Source organism: Callospermophilus lateralis, chromosome 15, assembly GCF_048772815.1.
Source record: "Callospermophilus lateralis isolate mCalLat2 chromosome 15, mCalLat2.hap1, whole genome shotgun sequence".
NCBI classification, from domain to species: domain Eukaryota; kingdom Metazoa; phylum Chordata; class Mammalia; order Rodentia; family Sciuridae; genus Callospermophilus; species Callospermophilus lateralis.
In genome coordinates, this window is record NC_135319.1 from 58,964,138 (window position 1) to 58,974,274 (window position 10,137).

Consider the following 10,137-nt stretch of genomic DNA (forward strand, 5'->3'; position numbering starts at 1 on the left):
TTTCTGAGCAGTATTTTTTTTTCACTCAATTCACAGCAGTATCACTGTGATGGTTAATTTTATTTGTAAACTCATCCATGGAGGCCCAGATATTGGGTTATATTATTATTCTGTATGCAAATGTAAGTGCATATCTGGATAAGATCAGCATTTTGATAAGTAGACTGAGTAAAACAAGTTGACCTTAAGATTGGTGGTCCTCATTCAATCAGTTGAAGATGAATACAATGAAAAGAGAATTCCCTCAATAAAAGAGAATTCCTCTGCCTGACTGCCCTTGAGCTGGAACATTAGCTGTTCCCTACCTTTAAACTCCAAATAATGTCAACTCTTTCTGAGTCTTCAACCTGCCTGCCTTGCTCGGACTAGAACTGCACCATCAGCAATCCTGATTCTCAGACCTTTGGGCTCAGACTGGAGCTTACACCATTAGCTCTCTTAGGTTGCCACCTTGCTGACTACAAATCATGGGACTTGTGAGCTTCCATAATGACTTGATAACTTAATATTCTCTCTCTCTCTCTCTCTCTCTCTCTCTCTCTCTCTCTCTCTCTCTCTCTCTCTTACACACACACACACACACACACACACACACACACACACACACACTTTCTCCATACTTTGGTTCTGTTTCTCTGGAGAACCCTACTATCATCACTTATTTTACTTGAATTAAAAAAACCAACTGTGTTTAAATTACAGTCTTTTTCTCTCCATTCACTAAAATCATCAACATGTATCTTTTCCACTTACCATAGTTCTTCCTTTGATTTCTTCCATAACAACTTTTAAGTTGTATTTTTAAATTAATTTTTTACCCTAATTTGTTATGTATGACAGCAGAATGCATTTAAATTTGTAGAACACATATAGAGTTCAATTTTCATGTGTCTGGTTGTACACAAAGTAGAGTCACACCATTCATGTCTTCATACATGTACTTAGGATAATTATATCCGTATCATTCCACTGTCATTCCTACCCCCTTACCCCTCCCTTCTCTTCCCTCCCCTTTGCCCTATTTAAAGTTCCTCCATTCCTCTGATGCTACCCACTCCATCCACATTATGGATAAGCATCCTCATATCAGAGAAAACATTCAGCATTTGATTTTTTGGAATTGGCTTACTTCACTTAGCATACTATTCTCCACCTCCATTCATTTACCTGCAAATGCCATGATTTTATTCTCTTTTCATGCTGAGTAATATTCCATTGTGTATATATACCATAGTTTCTTTATCCATTCATCTACTGAAGAGCATTTAGGTTGGTTCCACAATTTAGGTAGTGTGAACTGTGCTGCTATAAACATTGATGTGACTGCATTACTGTAGTATGCTGTTTTTTAGTCCTTTGAGTATAGACCAAGGAGTGGGATAGCTGGGTCAAATGGTGGTTCCATTCCCAGCTTTCCAAGGAATTTCCATACAGCTTTCCTTGTTGATTGAACCAATTTGCAGTCCCACCAGCAATGTATGAGTGTGCTTTTCTCTCCACATCCTCACAAACACTTATTGTTTTTTGTATTATAAATACCTACCTTTCTGACTGGAGTGAGATGAAATCTTAGAGTGGTTTTGATTTGCATTTCTCTAATTGCTAGAGATGTTGAACATTTTTTCATATTTTGTTGAATGATTGTATATCATCTTATGAGAAGTGTCTTTTCAGTTCCTTGGCCCATTTATTGACTGGGTTATTTGTTTTTGTTTTTGTTTTTTGGTGTTAAGATTTTTGGATTCTTCATATATCCTACAGATTAGTGTTCTATCTAATGTGTGTGTGGTAAAAATTTGCTCCTAAAATATAGGTTCTCTATTCACCTCACTGATTATTTCTTTTGCTGCGAAAAAGCTTTTTAGTTTGAATCCATCCCATTTATTGATTCTTGATTTTATTTCTTGCACTATAGGAGTCTTATTAAGGAAATCGAGGCCTAATCTGACATGATGAAGATTTGGGCCTACTTTTTCCTCTATTAGGTGCAGGATCTCGGTTTAATTCCAAGGTTCTTAGCATAAACAGCTTTTATAATGTTGAGATATGTTCCCATTATCCTTACTTTTTCTAGTGTTTTGAACATAAAGGGGTGCTGTAGTTTGTCAAATGATGGTTTGGCATCTATTGAGATGATAATATGATTCTTATCTTTTAAGTCAATTGATGTGATGAAATACATTTATCAATTTCCGTATGTTGAACCAACTTTGCATCCCTGGGATGAACCCCACTTGATGTTTTTGTATTTGATTTGCCAGATTTTATTGAGAATTTTTGTCTCTGTGTTCATTAGAGATATTAGTCTTTGGTTTTCTTTCTTTGGTGAGTCTTTGGTGTTGGAATCAGGGTGATATTGGCCTCATAGAATGAGTCTGGAAGTGTTCCCTCTTTTTCTATTTCATGAAATAATTTGAGGAGTATTTGTATTAGTTCTTCTGTGAAGGTCTTGTGGAACTTAGCTGTGTATCCATCTGGTCTTGGGCTCTTCTTGGTTGGTAGTCTTCTGGTGGTATCTTCTATTTCGTTGCTTGAAATTGATCTGTTTAACTTGTGTATGTCATCCTGATTCAGTTTGGGCAAATCATATGACTCTAGAAATTTGTTGATGCCTTCCATATTTTCTATTTTATTGGAGTACAAATTTTAAAAATAATTTCTAATTATCTTAAATATTTCTGAGGTGTCTGTCATGATATTTTCTTTTTCATCATGGATGTTAGTAATATGATTTTTCTCTCTCCTTCTCTTCATTAGCATGGCTAATGGTTTACCAATTTTATTTATTTTTTTCAAAGAACCAGCTTTTTGTTTTGTCAATTTTTAAAATTGTTTATTTTGTTTCAATTGCATTGATTTCAGCTCTGGTTTTAATTATTTCCTGTCTTCTACTGCTTTGGGGTTTGATTTGTTCTTCTTTTTCTAGGACTTTGAGATGTAATGTTAGGTCACTTATTTTTTGACTTTTTCTTCTTTGAAGGAATAAACTCCATGCAATTAACTTTCCTCTTAGTACTGCCTTCATAGTGTCCCAGAGATTTCATATGTTGTATGAGTGTTCTCATTTACCTCTAAGAATTTTTTAATCTCCTCTTTAATGTCTCTTGCAACCCATTGTTCATTCAGTCACATATTATTTAGTCTCCAGGTGTTTGCATAGCTTCTATTTTTATTTTATCATTGATTTCTAATTTCATTCCATAAAGATCTGATAGAATTCAGGGTAATATCTCTATTTTTTGTATCTGCTAATAGTTGCTTTGTGGCATAATATATGTTCTATTAGAGAAGGATCCATGTGTTGCTGAGAAGAAAGTGTATTTGCTTGTTGATGGATGAAATATTCTCTATATGTCAGTTAAGTCTAAATTATTGATTATATCACTTAATTCTGTAGTTTCTTTATTCAGCTTTTGTTTGTAAGATCTATCTAGTGTTGAAAGAGGTGTGTTAGTCACCCAGAATCATTGTGTTGTAGTCTATTTGACTCTTGAATTTGAGAAAAGTTTGTTTGATGAATGTAGATGCTCCATTTTGAGGGGGGATGTATTTATAATTATTATGTCTTGTTGATATATGGTTCCCTTAAGCAATATGAAATGTTCTTCTTTATCCCTTTTGATTAACTTTGGCTTGAAGTCTACTTTATTTGATATGAGGATGGAGACCCCTGCTTGTTTCCATAGTCCATATGAGTGATATGTTTTTCCCAACGTTTTACCTTCAGTCTATGGATGGCTTTTCCTATGATATGAGTCTCTTGAAGGCAGCATATTGTTGGGTCTTCTTTTTTAATACCCCTCTTTGATGATTTTCATTGTTGTTTTTCATTTTTTCCCTCATGGAATATTTTGCTAAGGATATTCTGTAGTGTATACTTACTGGTTGTAAATTTTTTAAACTTGTTTATCATGGAAGGTTTTTATTTTATCATAAAATCTAAATATTAATTTTACTGGATATAAGATTTGTGGTTGGTGTCCATTTTCTTTCAGAGCTTTGTATATGTTGTTATAGGATCTTTTAGTTTTCAGGGTCTGGGTTGAAAAATCTGCAGATATCCTAATTGATTTCCTCCTATATATAATCCTATTCCTTTCTCTTGTGGCTTTTAAAATTCTCTTCTTATTCTGTATGCTAGGACTTTTCATTATAATGTGCCTTCGTATGGATCTGTTGTAATTTTGTACATTTGGTGTCCTGTAAGCCTGTATTTGATTTTTTAAAAATTTTTATTGTTGGTTGTTCAAAACATTACATAGTTCTTGATATATCATATTTCACACTTTGATTCAAGTGGGTTATGAACTCCCATTTTTACCCCATATACAGATTGCAGAATCACATCGGTTACACATCCATTGATTTACATATTGCCATACTAGTGTCTGTTGTATTCTGCTGCATTTCCTATCCTCTACTATCCCCCATCCCCTCTCCTCCCCTCCCCTCTTCTCTCTCTACCCCATCTACTGTAATTCATTTCTCCCCCTTGTATTTTTTTCCCTTTCCCCTCACTTCCTCTTGTATGTAATTTTGTATACCCCTGAGGGTCTCCTTCCATTTCCATGCAATTTCCCTTCTCTCTCCCTTTCCCTCCCACCTCTCATCCCTGTTTAATGTTAATCTTCTTCTCATGCTCTTCCTCCCTACTCTGTTCTTAGTTACTCTCCTTATATCAAAGAAGACATTTGGCATTTGTTTTTAAGGGATTGGCTAGCTTCACCTAGCATATTCTGCTCTAATGCCATCCATTTCCCTGCAAATTCTATGATTTTGTCATTTTTTAATGCAGAGTAGTACTCCATTGTGTATAAATGCCACATTTTTTTTTTTTTTATCCATTTGTCTATTGAAGGGCATCTAGGTTGGTTCCACAGTCTTGCTATTGTGAATTGTGCTGCTATGAACATTGATGTAGCAGTGTCCCCGTAGTATGCTCTTTTTAGGTCTTTAGGGAATAGACCGAGAAGGGGAATAGCTGGGTCAAATGGTGGTTCCATTCCCAGCTTTCCAAGAAATCTCCATACTGCTTTCCAAATTGGCAGCACCAATTTGCAGTCCCACCAGCAATGTACAAGTGTACCCTTTTCCCCACATCCTCGCCAGCACTTGTTGTTGTTTGACTTCCTAATGGCTGCCAATCTTACTGGAGTGAGATGGTATCTTAGGGTGGTTTTGATTTGCATTTCTCTGACTGCTAGAGATGGTGAGCATTTTTTCATGTACTTGTTGATTGATTGTATGTCCTCCTCTGAGAAGTGTCTGTTCAGGTCCTTGGCCCATTTGTTGATTGGGTTATTTGTTATCTTATTGTCTAATTTTTTTGAGTTCTTTGTATACTCTGGATATTAGGGCTCTGTCTGAAGTGTGAGGAGTAAAGATTTGTTCCCAGGATGTAGGCTCCCTATTTACCTCTGTTATTGTTTCTTTTGCTGAGAAAAAACTTTTTAGTTTGAGTAAGTCCCATTTGTTGATTCTAGTTATTAACTCTTGTGCTATGGGTGTCCTACTGAGGAATTTGGAGACTGACCCCACAGTATGTAGATCGTAGCCAACTTTTTCTTCTATCAGATGCCGTGTCTCTGATTTGATATCAAGCTCCCTGATCCATTTTGAGTTAACTTTTGTGTTGTATTTGATTTTGCAATTCATTTTTCATGTTTGGAAAAAAATTTGATATTATTTCATTGAATAGGTTGTTCATTCCTTTGGTTTGGAACTCTATGCTTTCTCTGTCTCAATAATTCTTAAATTTGGTCTTTTTATGTTATCCCATAATTCTTGAATATTCTGCTCATTATTTCTTACCATCTTCACTGTGAGAGTCAACATTCTTTTCAAGATTATATATTTTGTCTTAATTGTCTGAGGTTCTGTTTTCCAAGTGATCTAATCTTTTGGTGATGATTTCTATTGAGCTTTTAATTTGATTTATGCTTCTTTCATTTCAAGGATTTCTTTTGGGGTTTTTTTTCAGAACCTCTCTCCTTATTGAAGTAATTTTTTGCTTCCTGTATTTGCTTATGTAACGGTTTATCAAAATGATCTTTTGCTGCCTGCATTTACTCTCTTATATCATCCTTTAATTCACAGACCATTTTAGTTATGTACATCTTGAGCTTCTCCTCTGTAATTTTTTCTGTTGTACTAGCCATGGATTCTAATAATGTAATATTTTGGTTTGTTAGGGGCACTTTCTTCCTTTGTATATTCATGTTGTTCATGGGGTCTTCCCTTCTAGCACTGTGGATCTGAGGCATTACAGTTTTAACCCTAAGGCTTATAGTATCCCTGCAGGTTTCTAAAACCTCTCCTTTAAGGGAGAGAACAATGTGAATAGATCCCAATACAAACAATATGCAGCCTTAAACCAAATAGTTGCTATTAAGATGTTTATAGTTTTGTCACAATATACAGAAATGGGAAGTTCAATTATTATCTACATTATAAACAGTAGGTTTGCACAAAGGTCTACAGTTTCTGATGGTGGACAATGAGAGAACTGGTGGTGAGGTGTAGGATGAGATGTTGAGAGGGTAGGGGGTGAGGATATAGAGTTATTAGATCTTAGAAAGTGTGAAAGAGAAATCTAAAGAAGTTGGTTAGTAGCAGGAGAAGAGAGAGAAAGTGGTTTTGGGGAGACAAGTGGGAAGACAGTAGAGTACAAAAAAACAAACAAACATAAATATTAAGAAAAGTAAAAAATGTAAAAATAGGAGATAAAAGAATATACAATACCATGGTAATACACCATTCAGACATCTCAGTCCTCAGTAGCCTAATTCATAACAAGTACTTTGTTTCACAAATGTTGGGGATGTGAGGGTGGGAGGAGAGAGAGAGAGAGGGGAAAAAATCTCAAAAAAGGATGCAAAGATTTTTTTTTTGTTTGGTTTTGTTTTTTCTTTTGGAGATCAGTATCTTTCTAGCTTCCTTTCTCACCCAATAGGTGAATGAGGATGGTAAAGTTATTAAGGTGGGAGGGTTTGGGGGGGCATAGGCCCTGGAGGTAGAGTATAGTACTTGCTGGTCCCCTATGGGAGACTGCATCCCAAGGATCTCCTTTGGGGTCCATTCGTGTGATGGGGGCACCTGGCCTTACCTTCTTATATCGCCTATAGATCTCACAATTCCTGGTCTCTAATTTAGTCTCTAAACTGTGTCTCACTCACCCCCTCCTTTTCTACTTCCCAATCAGAAACCTTTCTCTTAAGAGGTCTTGTGGGCTGCGCTCTGGGGGCTGCACACCTGTTGCAGAGTGCTGTTTTATACTGGGCAGTTCAGGACTTCATTTTGCCAGCTAGGATCAGCTGCATAGCCACTGACACTGTGCCAGGTTAGCAGCTGCCAGGGAGAGGGTGCAGTTGGGGATTTTGGGTACCTTGATATTGTTTCTAAGCCCCAATCAGTATTCTAAGCTGGGAGTTGCCCCAACTAAAGATGGCGATGAAGGCATCCCAAAATGGAGGTGGCTGCTTTCAGCGAAGGAGTGTCAGGTCCATTGGGGCCAGGCAGTGGTGTTGATTAGCATATTCAGAGATGCAGGTTTGTGACATGCAGTATTGTGGCTGGCAGATGTCACGGGACTAAGTAAAGTGTCCCCAGGTTCAGGCTACCACATGTAAGGGACTGTGGCATGGTTGTAGTGCCACAAGACGGAGGGGACTGGAGGAGCCCCATGTTGATAGATGGGGGTCCACACGGGAATGGCAGCCAGAATTCCCACGTGGGCTATGGCCGGGATTCCTGCACCAGTGAGCGGCCAAGAGTCCTGCACAGGTGCTAATGCCAGTGGTCCTACTGGGGCACCCGGAGGACCTGTGTGGACCTGTAATTTTTTAATCACAGGCATATTTTGTATTCTAAAGAAGTAGGAATAATCTCTAATAATTAAAGAATGTTATCATGCTAATTTTTTTATAACATAGAGGTCTTCATCTGTCATTTTCCAAGTTTGACATTAACATAGGTATAAAAATACTTTGTTTTCAAAATATACTTCACTTTCATCTTAATAATACTGAAAATAAAAACTCTCTAAAGCTGTATGCAAGGATAGACCACTTCAGCACATAAAGGGAGAAAACTGTCACTGACATCATATTACATCAGGTCAGTAATAATAAACACAAGTTTCTGGGGGAAGGTAAGAAGGTTAGGGAAGAATTACTCCTGGATTGGTGTGAGAGTCTTAGTAGAGTTCTAGGTTTAGGTCTCAGTGTAGGTCCTCTGGTAGCTTTTTCAGGGCCTCTGGGGAAAAGTTGAAGATAGTTGACTTCACAGACTTCCCAGCTGTTTGGTAATTAGATCAAATATAATATCTGCCTGGTGGAAAGGAATCTTCTTTTAGCCTCCCCAAGAACTCCTATAAACACTCCATCATTTGGAATAGAAGAGGAAGGTTTTGTTTGAGTTGCTGCACATCATGTCAGTGTCTCATACACATAGTCCAGTGACTTTCTAGCTAAATCATTATGGAATTTAATAATTTAATAGTGCTGCAATTGTGCTGACATGGGTATGAAGTTGAACAAGAAGTCATGGGTTTGGTTATTCAATTGACAACTTTTGACTAAGCACCACCTGCTTTGTGATGGCTCTGGATATGCCCTAAGACCTCAGCATCATGTAACTCCTCTACTCCATGCAGCAAAAGCATTACCTCTTCCAAGAAATCATCCTTTTCTCCCTCCAAGTCTCCCAACTTCCCCCTCAGTCTAGGAGAGAAAACCCTTCCCAGTGCTCCCAACATATCTGTGCAAATCAAGTAGTGCTTTATTGCCTGGCTCCTCCTCAGTCTTAATCTGCAAGAGGACACAAGCTAGTGGAAAGCTTCTTAGCTGACCCAGGAAGAATGAACCATATGAAAGGAGAATAAGACTAAAGACTAACCAAGATCTATAGGTCAGTCCAAGAAAGCAAGGTAAGAGAATGGGAGGGGATCAAAGGTTACTTTGAATACAAAAAAGAAAGAAAGAAAGAGAAGAAAAAGAAAGAAAAAAATCCACCTTCTTAGTTTGTATCCATCCCATTTATTGACTCTTGATTTTAATTCTTGTGCTATGGGAGTCTTATTGAGTTGGGGCCTAATCTGACATGATGGAGATTTGGACCTACTTTTTCTTCTAATAGGAACAGTGTCTCTGGTTTAATTCCTAGGTCTTTGATCCTCTTTGAGTTAAATTTTGTGCATGGTGAGAGATAGGAGCTTAATTTCATTTTGTTGCATATGATTTCTAGTTTTCCCAGCACTGTTTCTTGAAGAGGCTATCTTTTCTCCAATGTATGTTTTTGGTGCCTTTCTCTAATATAAGACAACTGTAGTTATGTGGGTTAGTCTCTGTGTTCTCTACTCTGTACCATTCGTCTACCATTCTATTTTGATGCCAATATCATGCTGTTTTTGTTACTATTGCTCTGTAGTATTTGTTGCTATTGCTCTCTGTAATATAATTTAAGGTCTGGTATTTGTCTAGATTTGGTCATATGTGAAAATGCCTGTGTACTCCCACAAAAATCAACATTTTTTTAATAAAAAGCAATGGATTTATCTTTTGACCTTGTTTCATTTGTGCAAGTGATATTTTTATTTAGGAAATATCAAGTATTGAACAAGACAAAATACTACTTCTTTACAAAAGTCATTCAAGAGGAAAAAATTGCTTCCACAGGAACAGATTCCTCTTCACACTCTCTTCTGTAATCTATAAGAAAACCAATTGAGACCAATAAGTAAAGGAGTACTACCTCAACATGTGGTCCACAAGAGGAAGACTTCTTGTGTACTGTTTGTGATCATGCAGAAAGTGAAAATGTTTAGAAATAGCATTGATACATCATCCCACTATAGAAGCTGGCTACTCTTATTTCAGCTGGTTAGGGGACAGTTCAGATGATGTCACACTGAGGAGTGGCAAAGGGTTGGGCCTGCTTACTGGTAATGCATAAGAGACCACATGCTGGCAGGTGAGAGAGGAGGAGACTGGTCCTTTGTTGCAGATAGTCTGGGAAGCACTGACAGTAAATTATACAGTAGTTTCACAATTTTATGTTGTCGGATAATTGATCTACCAATCTTCAATTTACACAAAATTCAGAAAAGTGGAAGCATCGAGTGTGTGGTATATACCTTGT